Source organism: Camelus dromedarius, chromosome 16, assembly GCF_036321535.1.
Source record: "Camelus dromedarius isolate mCamDro1 chromosome 16, mCamDro1.pat, whole genome shotgun sequence".
In the NCBI taxonomy this organism is placed as follows: domain Eukaryota; kingdom Metazoa; phylum Chordata; class Mammalia; order Artiodactyla; family Camelidae; genus Camelus; species Camelus dromedarius.
This window is the reverse complement of record NC_087451.1, coordinates 30,374,511-30,381,845: the sequence shown is the minus strand read 5'-3', so window position 1 is coordinate 30,381,845 and position 7,335 is coordinate 30,374,511. Positions and strand designations below refer to the sequence as shown.

The following is a 7,335-nucleotide window of genomic DNA, read 5'->3' as shown; positions in this document are numbered from 1 at the left end:
TCCTGAGCGCCGCCCCGGCCGTCCCCACCGCCCCTGACAGGGCCGTCCCCGCGCTCGCCGCGCTCCTGCCGCCGCCGCCGCGGGCCCACCCGAGCCGGAGGCGGAGGGAGCGGAGCCGGCAGAGCGCCGAGCGCCGCCGCCGCCGCCTCGGATCCGGGGCCGCGCCGGAGCCGCCGTCCCGCCAGCGGGCGCGAGGAGGAGGTCGCGTCGCGGCGTCGCCGGGGCCGGACCTGGACCCACCGGGACGCGCCGCCGCCCACCCGCCCGCGCCGCCCCCGCCGCCGCCCGCTTCGGGACGTGAGCCCGCGGCGCCGGCGCTGAGCGGGCCCCCGCCGCCCGAGCGCCCCGCAGGCCCCGGGGCGGCCGCCCGAGTCGTCGTCGCCGCAGCCCCCAGGCCCGCGCCTCCGGAGCCCCGCCGAGGAGCCGCCGCCGCCGCCGCCGCCGGGGACGGAGCCCAGGTGAGCGCGGGCCCGGCCTCCGAGCCGCCGCAGCTGGCAGAGCTGGCGGCGTCGCCTTTGTTCGTCCGGGCCCGGAGCGCGAGGGGTCGCGGGTCCCGGCGGGAAGGGTGCGCGGCGCGGGGCGGCGGGAGCAGCTGCCCGCGGCGCGGGACCGGGTGCGTGCGCGCGCGGGGAGAGAGGTTCGCGGTGCCGGGCGTGATCCGAACGGGCGGTGCGGCCACACGGCGATTGCGTGTGTGGTGTGTGTTTAAACTGATGCAGTTGGTGGGATTGGTCGTCCCCGAGTAGTCACCCCCGGGTTTTGCATTTCTGATGGCATGCACGAGCCCAAGGGTTTTCGGTATGGGGCCTCCCGCGCCGTTGTTTGGGGGAGCGCAGACGCGAGCGTGCTTTCGCGAGCGTGGAGGGGCCCCTCGGCCTCCTGCGGGTCTGAATCAGGTGGGCTGCTCGCTGCGCTGCAGTCTGCGGGGCGACGCGCACGAGGCGAGGGAGCCGAACCGCAGCTGCCCGGCTCTCGGACCCCGAGCGCCCCGGGGCCACCTCTGCTCCAGCGACGCCTCGTCTGCACCTTTGCCTCGTGGATGAGATTAATTGATGGATTCGTGCCTGTTAAAATGTGCAGATGCGAATGCAGGGGTTCCCTGCGCGTTAAGCCGGTGGAGAACCATCCGCTCGCAGGTTACACAGAGCTTTGGGAATCTCACCGAAGATGCAGGCGCGCTGCCTCGACGGTGCGGGGCGGGGGAGGAGGAGTCGCAGATCCCGGCTGCACCTCTTGCGGTATAAGGCACTCGGCAGTCACAGTGATTCTGTGCAAAATGAGTGGAACTGTCTGGTACCTTTGCCTCTGTCAGGTTGAACCTCCATTTGAGTGGTCTGCTCGGTTTTGTCTCGGCATGAACTGCAGATCCTGAACTCAAAATGGTGCTCTGTTGAGGTCCAACTTAAGCGTCTTTAAGGAGTTGCAAGTTGGCGGCGTCTGACTGGTTTAATCCATTGTGTTGCTGAGGTTCGGGTTTTCTCCCGTATCCGGTGTTCACGTTGATGTGCTGCGGTCGGTGTAGGTGGTCGGTCAGTTTATGGCGATCACTGAGGAGAGGCAGCTACGTTTCGGAATGTAATTTGACCCCTCAGGAGGCTTATTTTATGCAAGTGATTTCCTACATTTAGAATTGAGTAACTAGGGGGATGAGTTGAGACACTGGAAATGTGGCTTGAGTGAGCTTAAAGGACAGTGGTGGCCAGTTTGAAATATGTGAGGAGTGCTGACAATTACACGCATAGTTTCCAGACTTCCCTCAATACTATGTGAAAGAATAAAGGATAAAACTTAGCCCCAGGCCAGATGGACTCATTGGCAGAGGGCACCTTGAAGAAATTTACCTTATTTCAGAACCACAGAGGTGAGGGAGGTCTTTGAACACCTTTCAGTGTGACACTTCTGGGATGCTTTGTTGGGGGAAATGATGCAAAGTGAGATTTTAAAACCGACTAGCCCAATAATATTAACCAAATTAATTTTTATTGTTGGTGTTTACAGAAGATAATAATGGTCTGAATAGTTGTTAGTTTACCTACATTGAAAGTTTTTTATATTTGTAATTTCATAAGAATAGAGGTTCATAGAATCTGTTTTTCTTTCACACTTTGGGTCGTGAGACATTGATGGCTCTTCAGAAAATAGTAATGTAAAAGTATTGGTTAAGTTTTACACATGCACATACACACATAGTCAGACTTGGTTTTATTATGTGGATATAGTTTTAAAAGCCTGATTCTAAGTCTTTAATATTTGTCCAAATCAAAGACCTTATTGTCTGCTACCTCTGATTTACTATTAAGGTATGAAATTAAATAAGATTGACACTGAGGCTGTCATAAGACTTAATCCTAACTACTTCATTTTGGATTCTGGCGTTTAAATATTTCAGTAGTAATCTGGGGTAGACGTAAATGTTGATTTTTGGTTTTCCTCCTCAGTGTTTATTGTTGTTCTTTTTCAAGTGGCATATGTTTTAACACTTTGACAAAGATTATTTTGTAACAGGTTTATGTTTATACTTAGTTGTTCAGGAATTTTGCAACAAATAGTTACCTTAGAATGCTGGTTATGAGGGAAAGTGGGGCGAACTGTTTCATTTGACTCTCAATGATTAAAATATAACTAAACCATGGGGGGAACACAGGAAACTTTAAATTACAGTATTTCTCACCACCACCACCTTTTTGTTAAACACCCAGCTTTCCTGAGATAAATTTGTGCTTTTCCAAATGCTGTCATCTGGCTCACTTCCAAAACCCAGCTGGAGGAGGAGGAGGTCAGGGCTGGAGGGGGCGGGGGGCAGCCTTTTTCCTTAGTGCAGAGGGCTTTCAGTTGGGAAGAAATGGAAGATAAAATTCCTACAGTACTGGCTGAGGTTGTTTCCATTACTTCCCCAACTCCAAGTGAGGGCAGTGAGGTCCTGAATGTAAACTTATTCTTGCTTGACTCAAGAAAGGGATGATAATTTTAAATTAAAGAAAAATACTAGTGATGGTCTGTTTACCTGTTATTTGACTTGCGCATATAGGATGTCTTTGACATCGTATAACTTATGTATCAACTTAACATCGTAAGGCTTAAGAACCATTTTGAAGACTGTTGATGGGTTTTTGTTGGTTTGTTTTGGCCTTCTCCAGTAGGAAGTAGATCCATGAGATAGCATGCTTAGGTTTGAGATGATATTTACCTGCCAGCCAGGGTTTATTGGGTAAAGGTGATATCTGAGAAGACTTTATAAGAAAGAAAACATTAGCTGTGAAATCTGAGGTTGTTCCATGTATCAGAATAGCATATGAGTTAATTAAGATTTGGGGATGGAGCAGGCAAAGATTACTTAGCCTGTGTGGAAAGCATGAGAAACAGAGAGGTGAGGAGGGCAGATCTAGAAAAGGCCAGGGGCCAGGGTAGGTTGAGGGAGCAGGAGGTGGAGCCCTGAGCTGGCAGTGCCTGGAAGTTTCTAAGTAAGTGGGGAAGAACCAGGTATAACTTTGGTTTTATTTGTTTTTTCTTTTCCTTTGACTGAAATTGTTTTGGCTTCTTACTCCTGATTTTGAGACAGTCAAATGGGTTTTTACCTTTTTTCCAGCTTTATTTCAGAGGGTCTTCTGATGTTTTAGGTGAGCTGTAAGGAAATCTTTTGAGAATGTTGGTGCCGTGGTCTATTTTGTATGATAACTGGTTTCACAGTGAAGGTGACTGAATTCTATTTGCTTAATTAAGACAGTGAACATCTTAATAATTATGTTTGAGGATGTCATAGATTTGAGTAGAGAGAGCAGAATATCAAATGAGAACTGGCTTTTTTTTTTTTTAAAGGACGTTTTACGGATTTTCTTGGTTTAAGCTGGTCTAATCATGACTATCTAAATTTTTACACTTAGCTTTTAAATAGTTGTGCAGTCATGCAGAGAGCATTCTTTACTTTGCAAAATAATATGCAGTAAGTTTTCTTTAAGATGTTCTCGATTATAAACATTCATCTTATACACAACCTTTTAGGAATATAATTACTTAAAAATATGAAGGTTAATTATAGTCAGAAATAACTATATAACCTTGTGTAGAGATTGTGTGTTTGACATTGAAACCAAAAACATGTGTAATCCTTGCCCAGTGAACTCGTTTGAATAACTTGATTAAAATACTCCTGTAACTTTGCTGTTGTTCATATTATGTATTTGAACTGTAATTTATTTAACAAAAAGTAAACATGTATTTTTGAATTCTCCAACTGGAATGTGACAAAGATTGGCGTGTTAAAAACACGATGAAAATTTATACCCTTTGTACCATTTTTGGAGTTTTACTAAAAATGAGTTCTTTTCTTGGCCCCAGATGCTTTCAGAGAATGAAGAAGCTCTTGCAGGGATGGAGAGCTGTTTGTTAAGAATGCATTCTTCCTCCGTAGCCCTCAAAAGGCTCTCGAGCTGTGTGCAGAGCTAGACAATCTGGGCATCCAGCCATAAAACATCACTGCTGCAGCACAGAGAGTTGCTCGCACCCCCCCGAGCCCTCCGCGGCTGCAAACCACAGCAGAGGGAATGGCCTTGGGAAAGCAGCGCGCACTGCTGTTTGAACTCTTAATATTCTGCGTAGCTCTCTGAGCTCCAGCTCTGCACTGGGACTTCAGTGTTCTAAGATGTACTCATGGTTAAGGGTGGGCAAGAGTGTAACTTCTGAAATCTGTCCCCTCTGGGCCAGTGGATTGGAGTATTTGTTGTGGGAAATAAGGAGCAGCGAGGTGTCGGTCCCAGAGTCTCACTCTCCTCGTTTGCCCCTTTGTCACAACACTTCTTTCCTGTTGGGGGATGACCTGCCAAAGACACATGGGACAGAGGAACGGGTCCTGTGGAATCTGTCTTCCAGAGAAGGGACTCTGTGGGGTGGATTGGTCCCAGGTCGCTCGCATCCCATTCTACTTTCTCATAAACCTTTTTTGACACAAAAATTACAAACATATGAAGATGACAAAGTGTGCAGATGTGTGAGCTCACCTTTGTTGTAAGGTTGTGGCATTTTCTGTGAACGTCGTCTATTTGTATAAACCCAGATGATCCCCTGTGACCCTCTAGAATACAGATTCCCGAACAGCTCTTCAGTCTAAAGACCTTCTCTCTTTTCCTTCTTTCGAGTGGTTTAGAAATTAATACTCTATTATTTCATAATGACCTTCCTCTGAAGACCTGAACTGCAAACCTGCAGTATCAAGACTGACTGTTCTCAGCAGCGGGAGAACCCCTGTCTGTGGCCGAGCGCCTCACTGAGCGGCAGACGGGCTCGGGCCGGACACAGTTAGTGCCACAGCGGTTGTTGGGAACGTGTGTGTTGTTGGGTTCGTTTCATGTGTACACTCTAAGCTTATAAAAATAAGATTTCTCACAGGTAAAATCAGTTGCTTGGGTTTATCCTGGCAAAGATATTGTTTACTTTTTATTCCCAAAGTTAATTTTTCTTTTCTTTCTTTCTTTTTTTTTTTTTTTAAAGAGATTGGGGGAAAGTTATCCCTTACTTTTATTTATTTATTTAAAAAATTTTTTTTAATTGAAGTCTAGTCAGTTTACAAGGTTGTGTCAGTTCCTGGTGCACAGCATCATGTTTCAGTCACACATATACATAAATATATTTGTTTTCCAAAGTGAATTTCTTTTTAATTTTTCTTCTGATAAATGAATAATTAAGATGGCAACCAGGAAAACCTAAGTTAGGACAGCAGCCCGGAGGTAAGGTTCAGGGCCGAGGCTGGGGAGCGGCAGCCCAGGCTGCGCGCGCCCCGCCTTCGCAGCCGCTCGGCTGTGGGGAGGTGTTCACGCGGGAGCGGTGTGTGCGCGTGCGAGTGTGTGTGCAATTACTCCCTGGGTTGCAGTACGTCTTCTTGTACTATGTGAGATGTGGAGGGGAGAAGGTGAGTCGGAAGGGAACTCACAGTCACAGGGTTTGTTCTTCAGGAGCTGCGGTTTGACGCGAGGTTGGGGAGGTGCGGGAAGGAGGCGACGGCTGTGTGGAACAGGTGCCTTTGAGTCGCTGAGGACGCTGGAGAGGTGGGGAGGGGCTGAGAGAGCATCTTCTCAGGTAGCCAGATCTCAATTCAGAAATAATCTTCTAGCAGGTACCACGAACATTTGAGATGTACTTTGTGACAGGGCGCCGGGGACGGGAGCGCGGCTGTCTTCCCTCGTCCTCACGGTGCTCCCAGAAAACGGCTGCTCCTGTTCTTTCCATTTTGCAGAGGAGGAGAGCGAGGACAGACAGGGGAGTAATTTCTGCAAGGCCTACAGCCCGTAGGAGGTAAAGCCAGAAAGTACGCTCAGCCCGCTTCAGAGCCCGCACACGTGGACGGGCAGCTTGGATTATCTGAATAGCTTTCTAATTAGTCTCTCTTCCTTTGGCCTCTGCCCTGCTCACCCATCTGCTAATAACTGAATGCTCTCTGGGCACTGTGTGTGTGTGTTACCCATTTCTCATTGGCAGCTTTACTGTTCCTGTGTTTGTTTTCTAGATTGGGAAACTGAGGCTGATGGAAGTTGAATAATATGCCCAAAGTCAGAGCCTTAATGAGGTGTCAGGCCTCTGATGCCAGGGTCTGCGGGCTTTAGCATCCCCCGGGCCGCTTTCTAAAGCCCAAGCCTGGTCACATGTTCCTTCCTTTATGCCACAGAAACTGAATGGTTTCTTTGCTCAGTGGCCACAGTGAAGGTTGACATCTCCCTGCCCTCCTTGCTCTGTCCTACTAGTGAGGGAGACAGGCACCAAACAAGTGAAAACAAACAAACAGAAAAACTGAGATAGCAATTAAATGTTGCGAAGCTTCCTTAAGTTAACAAAAATCCGTGGTGGTGTATAATTATATAGCTGTATACCGTATCTCCCCTCTGGAAGATGCATATTAACACACTGGGTGCTTGGAGAAGTCCAGCAGCAAAAGGAAACTGTACCTTCACTAGCCCAGTCTCTTCCAGACTTACGTGGCCACTGAACAATGTTTTCCCTTCAATACCACCTTTCAATGGAATGGGCTTTGGGACTGCGGAAGGAGAAAGTGCCCAGTCATTCAGAGGAGGGAGAGGATCCACGGGTCACAGTGGTCAGGCAAGGCATCACTTGAAAGGGGTCCTGGAAGGTGGATAGAATTTGGCTGGATAGAAAGGTATTCAGCAAGGAGACAAATGGGCAAACGATGTGTGGGGAGCATTTTGGAAAGTGCCTACCCATAGCAGCTAGGACTCCGTTTATTGACTGAGCACTGAGACCTAGCTGTAAGTGGAGGCTTCGTGTCAGCAGTCAGGTTTAGAAGGGACTATGTGGAAAGCATCTCCATTCTTTGGCTGGTTAGGAAAT

At 48.5% G+C, this 7,335-nt stretch overlaps 1 protein-coding gene across 1 annotated transcript in view; it reads left to right on the top strand.

The window, feature by feature from the left end:
* Positions 1–361: 361 nt before the first annotated feature.
* Positions 362–7,335, top strand: part of TNRC6C (trinucleotide repeat containing adaptor 6C) — a 113,887-nt gene continuing 106,913 nt past the window's right edge. The window contains exon 1 of the mRNA XM_064495464.1: positions 362–458. The gene's annotated coding sequence lies outside the window, so the exon portion shown is untranslated. The remainder of the gene's footprint in view (positions 459–7,335) is intronic.